Here is a 12089-nt window from a genome sequence, read left to right as displayed (position 1 = left end):
TCCAGTGCGGACTACAGGCATTTATCTTTCAGGGCCAGCACTTATTTTTCTGCTTCAAGCCTTTACTGCGAGCAAAAGACACATATGGGAAAGTTGGAGGAAGAAATAAACGACAAAGCCCCACAAAGGGAGAAAGCAGAAAGCTGCAGGGTCAAGGTGAGCTGAAGGGGCAGGAAGTTTCTGTAAACAGATTAAAGAGGCCCAAGATGGCTTCAGGATTACGCTGCCTCAGTATTTCGTTCTCGCACATTTAATTGCAGGAGCCGTGTGTTTCAGAAGAGAGCTTTGGCACCGGCACGTATTTATTTACAAATTAAGCACTGACAAAATGCATATCCCAAACTTAGTTAAGGAAAACACCAATTATTGTACCTCCTTCGAGAAAGTATTTTTTTGCGATGTGGCTAAACAGAATTGAATTACATTACTTCAATCCTTTTGGGCATTTTGTGCACACGTGTTACTGATCTCCCAAGATTGCGCAGGACTAGATATTTTCCCCTGAAAGATATGGAGAGTGGGGGCTCTGTCAACTCGCTGCACGTATGTCTGTGTATTGTTTGAGGCCAAAACTGATCCCGCACACCTTTATTCCTGGTAAGAATCTCCAAGTACATGCAGCAAACACATTGATTGCCAGAACAGACTTCCTTTCAGATGCATTCGAGAAGGAGGCAGGGTGGGGTGTGTTATGAAATCCAACCCTTGTACTAGCCCTGCAGTGAAGTATCGGTTCCCAGGCGCCGAAGCCGTCTCCCATCTATAGCTGCAATGCACAGAAGACGCTCGCAAGGGACAGGGGGCCCAGCCGTGTGACTCCTAGGCACCCAGCCTTCCTGCTGGTAACATCTTTGTTTATTCCCAAAATAGCCAATATGTTATGTTTAGGAGCTTTCAGTAATTTGCTGCTGTACTTAGGAAGTGTGTGGTAATGTATAGTAGGCCTGTGGTGTGTGGTGCAGTGTATTGGTGTTATTGGACTCCCTTTGTGTGAAAGTCTAAAGCAGGAATTAGGGAGGTTGGGCTCCTGCACAGCGAGGTTTTCCTCGTCTCGTCCTAATGATGTACATGGTCCCTAAAACTCCTTTTGTGGGGTATGCCGTGTACCGCTGAAATGGCGTGTGTTTTAGCCTGCATCTGGGGAACCAAAGTTGGTGTACCAAAGGGAAATTCGGGAGTTTGCATGAGCGGTAGATGCAAGGAACTGAAATACTTCCCTAGTTGAGCCTAGTGTGGGGGCTTTGGCAAATTACTATATCACCTCGTGCGTCAGTTGCTTTATTTTGCACAAAACTGCCGCCGTTTAAACAAAAAGGATGGCCTTCACTTTTGGGTGAACTATAAGAAACCTGACAGACTGCATTTTATGTCGTCTGAATGCATGGTGCGACAAAGAAATGTTATGTAGAAGATGCTTTGTTCTAATTTTGAATATACTATTTACTCTGTGTTTTTAATAATGTGTTATTGTGTCTATTGCTGTACAGTATATGAGTTTTGTAATGCACACTTTGTGGTCCGACTAAGATTAATCCTATAAATACCTCTTTGTTCTTACTTACAGGATACTTTGTAAAAAAGTGTTCAACTATAAGCCTAACTGTTCAGACTCCATGAACAAGTGGCAAAGAACATACACTTGGTGTGTTGTATTGAACACTAGTATTAGTCACGGTGCCTAAGTAGTTTCACAGGGTAGCTGCAGTGTTGAAAACGTGTGTTACTGTACAGCTCGGAACTCTAGTAACAATTGTAGACCATTTACAAACCCCTCATCTGCGTGCTCTATATTTATGTCGCAAGGACATACTATGATATGGGCTACATAGAATAAAGTTGCCCATATCATACTTAGCAATGATTTTTCAAGAATCATATAGAAAAACCAAAGTCAATAGGTCTCAGCTCTAAAATGCCAAGTAATTGACTTTGCCAATGTCTTTTTATGGTCTGGTTTATCTGTGTACCAGTCGTCAGAGAAGTATGTGGGAATCATCCGGAGAGGTCTTTGGCTCCACCCACATGTTGGGAGCCAGGAGTACATGTATTGATTGGGCATAAGTTGTGTGCTTCCACAGAGAAAGTGGTTGCCTTTCACACAGATGGGGTAATTTTGTTTATACATCTGCCTGAACTTTCAAGGATGCACACAGATACTGCAATGCTATTAAAGTCTCTTAGATAACTAGGTAAACTGTAGTGGTTTCCTTTGGTAGCAGCACAGATGTCAGGAGGGGAGTCATTAACCTGCATGGAATTTTAGGTCTGTCTTAGCAGTGCAGTTGTCACCTGACGTTATGTGATCAACAAAAAATAAAAATCAGAGTCCTACTGAGAGAAGGCTTAGACTCCACCCACCTGTTGGGTTCCCCCAAGTACAGCGTAGAATTGGGCTAAATGTGTGTGCTTCTACTGAAATGACTACATGTATGGCACTTTGTGGCTTGTGGCAAAGTTTATACTTGATTCAGCAGGACTGAGTTTAAAGACAAGCACTTGATCAGAGCTATAGGCCAGATCTGTTTAATATGAAATCTATTTATTATGAAAATGTCAGGCACTAGGCCTGACATAGTTATTGTGTAAAGCATATGTTAAAGTCAAAGGGCATCTCATGGTGGATTGTTATTACTCGGGATTAAAGCCTACAGACGTGTTTTTGTTACATGGAATTTCACACATTACCTTAGTAGACAAGGGGTTTGGTGTTGGTTACTCCTCTGACAAACCATGAGTACCGAACATTAAAACTGTGAACATCTTTGGTAAGTCCTGTTAGAAGAGATATTGTTTAGCTTTGCTAGCTGTAATTGTGTACACATTTGTAATTTAATGACTGTATGTTTGAATGTTGACTTGGTGGACAGTTTATGCTCAGTACAGTAGGCCTGAGTAGGTTATGGTGTGAAGCCAATAATAACAGCTATGGGCTTGAATGGTGTGTATGGAAATGCTATACCTAATGCCCAATGTCTGGCCCATTTTTAATGAAAAGTGATGAAAAAGGCAGTAGGCCTGGTTTAATGAGTTTGAAAAATATGTGGTAAACTTAACAGACCTCTAACACTGCATTGTTGTGATATTATGTTATAGACCATAGAAAGGTATTTGGTAATATGTAATCTCACAGATTACCATTGTAGGCAAGGGTGATGGTGTTGGTTACCCACTCCTACAAACCCTAGGAGCATAACTTCACAGTGATTTTTCTTGTTAGGCCCTTTTGAGAGGGAATGCATATTGTTTTGCCATCTGTAATTTTATACATATTAGTAATTTTATAAATGTATGCATAATGGTTGCCAGGTTCTCATACTTTTGTAGCCCTGGGTTGTATATAGTGTCAAGACATTAATACATAGTAGAAGCCTTATCAGTTCACTGGGATGTTATGCTAAATTCCGTTGGTGTGATCTGTTTAGATGTAAAAGTTATGACAACGCAAGTAGGCATTACTTAATTATTGTGAAAACTATGTGCTAAAGCCAAGTAGCTTTTCAAGTGGATTGGTATTACACTGACAAAGGTCTGCATGCAGGCATTTTGTTACACGGAGTCTCACAAATTACTATAAAAGGCAAGGGGTTTCATGCTGGTGACCCACCTGAACAAACCATGGGGATAGGCAATTTGCACTATGGTAATCCTTGTAAGGCTACATTAGTAGGCTTTTTGTATTGTTTTCACAACTGTATTTTATTCATTTTTGTAATTATTACAGGATGTCTGATGGTTGCCTTGTAGAAAGTGTTATGACTCAACACAGTAGATCTGAGTTAGTTGGGGTGACAAGGCAACAATAAAGATTATGGGCATGATTGTTTATAAAGAAGAGTTACAATAAAGCCAGTAGGCCTGACATGTTGACCTGAAAAGCATATATTAAAGTCAATATGCATTTAAGAGTATATGGGTATTACTCTGTATTAGAGTCCTCAAACTGGTGTTTTGTTACATGGAATGTCACAGATTGCCGTAATAGGGAAGCATTTTGGTGCCAGTTACTCCTTTCGACAAAACATGGGTATAGAAAATTTGTACTGTCGGAATCCGTGGTAGGCCCTTTTAGAAGAGATTTTACTTTGTCAATTGCTATTTTGTATACTCTGTAATTTTATGAATGTATGCCTGATGGTTGCGTGTGGAAAACCTAATGCTCAGTATAGGAGGCCTCAGTTGATTATGGTCAGAAGCCATTGATAACAGATACAGTCCCAAATGGTTCTCTAGGAAAATATGTCTGTTGCCATGGGTCTTATCTTGATTGTCAGAAGCACACATTAAAAGTCAACAGCTATTTACAGGTGCTTTTTTTTTCTTCTCCTCATTAAGGGGGGCATATAGGTATTTTATTGCATGAATTGTCAAATTACATTTGCAGGGAATTATTTTTGTGTTGGCTACTGCCGCTGACAACTTTGTGGAAGAAGATTTACTGTGTAAATGTTCTTTATAGAATCTCCTCTTAGTTGTCTTCTAGGATCTTGTTATAAAAGATAACGTTAAATTACACATACACTCATATAGATAAATATATATCAATATAGATACATAGAGAGCATTTGCATCTAATGTGTTCTGCCACTGACTTGTTTGCTTGTCATTTACTGTCTGCTTCCATCTATGATAGTGACCTGCATGGGTTAATGGTTTGGTATGGATCAGTCAGTGTTGCTTTTGCCCTGTGAATGATTGCAACTGATCATGTGTGCATCCACCTAAAAAGGAGTACACTTCAGTGCACGTTGGCCAGTCTTTTAGTTTTAAATTTTAAAGTTGAAAATTTTCCCCTTTTACAGTTCTGTTTGGCCTGACAGCCTTACAGTGGTCTTCCCCAACTTTTTTGCCTGCCTCCATCCATTTTTCTTATCTTGAATTTGCTGGTTTTAGGACTCTGTGCACTTTACAAATGCTGACCAGTGCTAAAGTGCTTGTGCTCTCTCCCCTAAACATGGTATCTTTGGCTCCTATCCAATTGCCATATTTAAATTACCTTTAAATTCCTAGGAAAGTGTACTATATGTGTCCAAGGCCTTTAAGCTAAATGATAATGCAGTGCCTGCAGCACTGATTTTGCAACCCAAATAAATAGCCCCTTAACCATGTCTCAGGCTGACCATTGCAAGGCCTGTGTGTGCAGTACTACTTGTTAAGCTTTAACCTTCCCTTTTATTACATATAAGTCACCCCTAAGTATGCCCATGAGGCAGGGTGCTATGTAGGTAAAAGTTAGGACATGCACTTACACGTTTTACTTGTCCTGGTAGTGAAAAACTCCCAAAGTCGTTTTTCACCATAATGAAACCTGCTCCATTCATAGGACAGCATTGAAAATTCCCTTAAGTGGCAATTTCTGATCTGAGAGGAGTGGCATTGTCATGTTTGGTAAGGTTGGAATGACAGTGAGAAATCCTGCTTACTGGTGAAGCTGGATTTAACATTACTACTGCAGAAATGCCACTTTTTTTAAAAAAAATGTATTTCTCTGGAATTACTGCTCTCTGTGCCATACAACCTGCCTCCAATCCATGTCTCGTCTGTGCTGGTTGACAGCTCCTCTTTTGTGTTCCACGCAGACAGCCATAAACACAGGAAACTCAGCTGCATCTTCATTAATCTGCATACTGATGGGTCTTCCTGGGCAGGAGGGGTGGATGGGCTCCCACTTGCACTTTAAAGGCTAGTGGCCTGACCTCACAAAAAGGACTGATCACCCTCCACAGATCTCCTAGCAAACATGACTGGGTTGAAAGGGAAACGGATGCACTTCTAACCCACTCTTTGAAGTCTCCTCCACTTTAAAGGCACATTTGGGTGTATATATACTGGGTCTGTGAGCCGCTAAAATCAGACACTTGAGGACCTACAACTAGACTCTGTCAGAAGGACTGCCGTGCTGCCCTAAGGACTCATCTGGACTGCTTTTCTGGAAGGGCTGCTCTCCCGCTTGTTGCCCTGCTGCCTGGTTCTCCCTGACTTTGCTGGAATGACTTCGCCTTCCCCCGCAAGTAATAGCCAATGACTTGAACTGAGCTTACCTCCCATTAAGAAGCCTCAGTGCTTTCAAAGACTTCACCAGAGTGATAAAATCCCCTGCACCTGAAAACCTATGCATCGCCTTCGGACACGATGCAGTGCCTGTTTCGCTGCTGAAAAATCACTGCAATGCCTCCAGAATCAACGCAGTTGTTTCATCACCACAGTGTTTTTTGTATGTTCCACGCATCTTCCCTGGCTGTCAAAATATCCCTGCACCGCAGTAAGAAACCAAGGCTACGCACCCGGAAATCGCTGCATCACCTTGCTCGAAAGGAAAGAATCGATGCATCATCTCCACTGCGCTGAAAAAATAAATGCATTGCTTTACTTTCCAACGCATCACCCCCTCTGCGGCTCCCTGCATCGTTATTTTTGATGCATCCAAGGTACTTTGTGCTAAAAAGATACAGCCATTGTTCCTATGGATTAAGACTTACCTAAACCTCTAAAAAGTGATAGCTTGACTTGTGCATATTGGATTCTTGTTGTATTGGTCTTATTTTATTCAGATAAATATAATTTATTTATCTGAACTGGTGTGGAGCATTTTTCGTGGTGTCTTCACTGTGTTAGTGCATGAGTTATTTCATAAATACTTTAAACATTGCCTTCTAAGTTAAGCCTGCCTGCTCTGTGCCAAGCTGCCGAAGGGTGAGCACAGGATAATTTAGGTTGTGTTGTGACTTATCCTGACAAGAATTGTGGTCCCTACTTGGAAAGGGTACTTACCTCTGCCAACAAGATACCTAATTTCTAACATTGGTGCTCAGCGATGAGGATAGGACTTTTGTTTATGCAGTGTCACACAATAGCTACATGTATACTACATACCAACATTTTTAAGACCATTTTCAATTTTGTTTTGTTTTTCAGCAATTTTCCCTGCTTTGCATTTTTAATACATCCTGCACTTCATGTTTCTACTTGATTCTACATGTGGAGCCATGGAGTTTGAGGTGGCTAAGCTGGAGGAGTACACAGTTAACCAGTTGAAAAGCTTTTGCAAAGGGATGGGTGTACCTGCCAAGGAGCCACCAAGAAGGTGGAGTTTCAAATGGCGCTGAGGGCCTGGGCAGAGGCCCGCTCCCAAGAGGATGATGAATTGGGGAGCATGTGAATGGGTCTCCCAAGGAGCTACCTGCAGTGGTTGAGGGGGATACCCCTGAATTTGTGCTACCTGTGAGGAAGGGAAGTGGTGTCTCTAGTCATGGCCTGACCCCAGAAGAAAGGAGAGAGGAGGGAGAATCCAGCTGCAGTTGGCAAAATTAAAAATGGAGGCAGAGAAGAAGAAGGCTGAAAGAGAAGCTGAAAGAGCCTTAGGAGAAATGAAACTACTTCTGGCTCATGAACTGAGTCTAAGAGAGCTGGACCTCAAGGCAAGGCAGCCTGAGTCAAGCAGTGATGGTGGCAGCATACATACAGCACCTTATGTAGACAAAATGGTTCGTATACCCAAGGATTTAGTGCCCAGTTATGTGGTGGGAGATGACATTGATGGGATGGGTGGTTTTCTTCTTATAAAGTTGCACTGAGGGTACATGGGGTTCCTGAAGAGCACTGGGGGGGGGGGCAGGTCTGTTGAAACACATGCCAACACTTGGAAGGGACTCACATCTAACATTAGAGGTTGGGGACCAGATCAAGTACACACCTATCAAAACTATTTTGACTGCCAAATTTGGACTGACCTCTGAGAAGTATCGCCAAACATTCTGGGACAGTCAGAAGCTCCCCAACTAATCCTTGGTAGATTTCATTAATTACTCCAGTAAGACACTGAATGGCTGATTGGGGGCAACAAAGTCAATGGTTATGGTAGGTTGTACAGTTTAATCTTGAGAGAGCACTTGCTCAGTACCTGTTCTACAGAGATGTGCCAGCTCCTAGTTGACAGTTATCTGACTCATCCTAGAATGCTTGCCGAGGAGACGGGCCTCTGAGCTAGACCTAGAGTGTCCAAAAAGGCATCTGGGGAGACATCCACAAAGGTGGTCAGGGTTCCCACCAGAAGAAAGAGGTGGCAGAAAAACTTTAAAAAAGGAGTTCTCTAAAGGCCCCCAAAATAATTCCCAAGGGAGTAGTAGTAACTTTTCAGAATCTGAGCCTAAAAAGAAAAGGTTCTATGACCATAAGACATGGAGATTTGCACCCCAGTGCACAGAGTGCTCTAAGTATGGTCACTCTTAGGGCGGCTCCAAATGTTCCAAGAGGGCACAGCCCCTACTACTGGACAGACACCTGGGTTGGCCAGTGTAGTGCTTGGGGAGGAGATAGTACTAGCTATTTTTGGGGAACAAGCAGAGGTAACTCTAGTGCCCCGGTGGGAATAAAGATATGGAGCCAAATGTCCATATGCCTGCCAATACTTCCAAGGTATGGTAGTGGGTCACCATTAGTGGGCAACAAGTGGAGGCTCTGCGTGACACAGGAGCCTGCATGACAACTGTCAAGTGCCAGTTGGTTTCAGCAGAGCAGGTCCTGCCGAACACATTCCACCAGGTCATAGTTGCTGGCAATTGTGAGAGCCATCTACTGATGGCTCTGGTTGCCTTTGAGTCGGGGGTTGCCTCTGGTACTCTGAAAGTTGCTGTGGGCCCTGCCATGCTTGTAGATTGTTTGTTAGGCAAGGACCTGGAGCACACTACCTGGAGGGAGGTATAACTCAGGTCTCACTTGGAAATGATGGGATTTGCCTGAGTAGGTCTTTATGACTACACGGTCCATGACTGCCGGTGAAGAGAGTCATGGTTGCCTGGAACAATGGCCCAGACATCTTCCAAGGATAGGGTCAAGAGGCATGGGAAACCAGTTCCTGAAGTTCCCACGGTGGAGATTGACAGGGTCCCTGAGGAGGAGGCCTCTGAGCTAACCGGAGAGGTTATTGCTGCCATGGGTGACCTACCTGAGCTTGCTGACTGGCAAGTTGAGGGTGGGAACACCTGGGAGGAATTCTGCAAAGCACAGAGAGAGTGTCTCACTCTTGAGGGCTTGAAGCGACAGGCCTCAGCCCATGCAGCAGGTGAAGTTCTGGGCATTACCTAATCTACTGGGAGGATTATATTCCCTACAACGAGCCTAAGGTTCCGGGTACTGGGGCAGCCCGTGTGCTGGTGGTGCCCCAGTGTTACTGGGCCTTCCTACTAGGGTTGGCTCATGACATACCTCTGGCAGAACATTTAGGGCAGATACATTCCACAGGTCCTGTCTCACCTGCCAGCCTGGTTGGAAGTCAGGGAAAAAGCTAAAAGCTCCCCTGATCCCACTTCCTGCCTTTGGGACCCATTTGAAAGGATGGGCATCAATGTCATTGGTGTACTGGACCCCAAGACAGCCCTAGGCAACAGGTTAATCCTGGTCTTGGTGGAACATGCCACACACTACCCAGAGGCAATCCTTCTGAGGACGGTGACTGCATCTGTGTTGACCAGAACTCTGATGGGGATCATTACCCATGTGGGGTTCCCAAAAGAGATATTGTATGACCGAGGCACTAACTTCATGTCTGCCTAAATGAAGTCCATGTGGGATGCATGTGGTGTAACTTATAAGTTCACCCCTAAACGAACGGTCTATTTGAGAGGTTCACCAAGACCTTGAAGGGCACGATTGCAGGCCTACCTGAGGCCATAAGGTATACCTGGGATGTCCTCTTGCCATGCCTTCTCTTTGTCTAAAGGGAGGTGTCACAGAAAGGACTAGGTTCACTTCCTTCGAACTCCTTTATGGCCACCCTGTAAGGGGACCTCTGAGCATGGTAAAGGAGGAGTGGGAAAAAGCTCCCAGGAAACCACCCCAGGATGTGGTCAGCTACATGTTGGCCGTCCAGAACCAGATGCACCTCTTCTGGAAGAAGGCCACGAGCAACCTTGAGGCCAGCCAGGAAATAATGAAACGCTGGTTTGACAATAAGGCCACTCTGGTGGAGTTTCAAGTATAGGTCATGGAGCTAGTAGAGCCCAGAGCTCTCCAGGAAAGCTGGACTGGCCCATACGAAATCAAGGAGCATAAGGGGGAGGCCTCTTACTTAGTGGACCTTCAGACCCATAGGGGCCCCCTAAGAGTGCTCCACATTAACAGACTCAAGCCTCACTTTGAGAGGTCCAAATTGAGCATGCTCCTTTTGAGAGATGAGGGTGTGGAAGAGGAAGGTGAACCTCTCCCTGACCTCCTCTCTGCACAGGAACACTGTGGATTAGTGGAGGGTGTCAACTTCTGTGCAACTTTGAACCCAGACCAGCAGGATGACTATTACCATTTGCTGGGACAATTAGCCTCACTGTTCTCATTCACCCCTGAACTCACACATCTGTGCATCCATGACATTGACACAGGAGAGAGTCCCCCTGGAAAGAACATAGTTTACAGATTGTCAGACAGGGTGAGAGAGAGCCTGCATCAAGGAGGAAGTCTCCAAGATGCTAGCTTTAGGGGTGATTTGACCCTCTAGCAGTCCCTGGCTAAGCCCAGTGATGTTGGCACCAAAGGCAGCCCCACCGGGTGCCAAACCAGAACTTCGGTTCTATGTGGACTATAGGGGCCTCAATTCCATCACCAATACTGATGCACACCCCATTCCCAGAGCTGATGAGCTCATTGACAGGCTAGGTGTTGCCAAATTCCTCAGTACTGTTGATTTAACATCAGGGTATTGACAGATCCCCTTGCCTGAGGGAGCAAAAGAGAGGTCAGCATTCTTAACCCCTGGGGGCCATTACCAATTTTGGGTATTCCTCATTGGCTTTAAGAATGCCCCTGCTACCTTCCAACGGTTGGTTGACGGGGTCCTGACTGCCAAGGAGGATTTCTGTGTTGCCTACTAGTTCACTTTACATTTCTTTGCTTCATCTATTTTTATTTTAATGTTTCTTATGAGGATACTACATCTCTCCATGCTGCTATAATGGGTTGCTTGCTTGCCTCTCATTTCATCTGCAGTGCACTGCATTTCAGGTGGGCACTTCCTCTAAACCGGTAGATCAAAATAGAATGATGAAGTCCATGGTGTATCATTGTTTTACCATTCCAAGATGGCCAACATGTTGGTTCTATTTATGGCTATGCTTGAACTTTATAGCAACAATAGACTACTTACAATACCTTTGTAAGCCGGGCACCTGCTACTATATTTAGTTTTGCCATTGCAAACATATACCTGCAGAGTTTAGAAGGCAGCATTTTTTCTTTTTTTACATTTATTGTTTTATTATTATCTTGCATATGCTGTTGACTTTGTGTGTTGTTTTGTTGCAGGTGTGTCAGAGGGTGAATGGAAGGATGAGTCAGAGTATTGATGAATACATACATAAGTGAAAATGAGAAACAGGTTGTATATGATAAATTATTGAGTATTTGCACCGATTGGTGACACAAATGGCACTTCCATCCATAAGCCTGACCTATTGCCATTGCCTGCTTCTTATGGCATTTGTGTGCATGAATCACAATGTATGCTCAGGCATGACTGATAATCTTGGAAGGGGTTTTCTTTTGAAGATGCACACCTATGTATACATAAAGATTAAGACAGCTATGTTTAATTTACTGATCTACCATGGCTGATGGGCCATTTTAGACTGATGAGTTAAAATGAAAAAAGTTGAACAAATCATTCAAAGTTTGAAAAAGTGTGTGTATGGTACTTCAGCACTTTGCAGCTAGTGGCCTTTTGTGAAAACAAAATATATCAAATAAATATTTTGATCTGGTGTCAGACACTGTTCGAGGGGACATGCAGCAAGCATGGGCCTCAATCATAGGGGCTGAGGCGCTCTGCCTCCAATTTTCTGGGGTCTATCCTACACTGATCAGAATACTGGGTGAAGTACAATACCTTTAGCATTTGACTCTCAGTGGTAGTAATGACACACAGTCACAGGCTTCCCAGGCAGGTAGTGTGATGGATTGTTGAACTTAAAGCTCAACCATATCTCTCCAACGCAGTACCTGTCCAACGCAGTTTTTTACTTTGTAACAAAGAAAAACACTTAAAAGTACACCAAAAAAGATAACTACACTCACAGTCTATGCAAGGTACAATTAAGTGTCCTGGG

At 43.7% G+C, this 12089-nt stretch overlaps 1 protein-coding gene across 2 annotated transcripts in view; it reads left to right on the top strand.

The window, feature by feature from the left end:
• The first annotated feature begins 746 nt into the window (after positions 1-746).
• The window catches only part of LOC138285285 (zona pellucida-like domain-containing protein 1), a 305528-nt gene continuing 294185 nt past the window's right edge, over positions 747-12089 (top strand). For both annotated transcript variants that reach the window (XM_069225015.1, XM_069225016.1), the window contains exon 1: positions 747-842. The gene's annotated coding sequence lies outside the window, so the exon portion shown is untranslated. The remainder of the gene's footprint in view (positions 843-12089) is intronic.

This window comes from Pleurodeles waltl, chromosome 3_1, assembly GCF_031143425.1.
Source record: "Pleurodeles waltl isolate 20211129_DDA chromosome 3_1, aPleWal1.hap1.20221129, whole genome shotgun sequence".
NCBI lineage: Eukaryota > Metazoa > Chordata > Amphibia > Caudata > Salamandridae > Pleurodeles > Pleurodeles waltl.
This window is presented reverse-complemented; position numbering and strand designations above follow the sequence as displayed.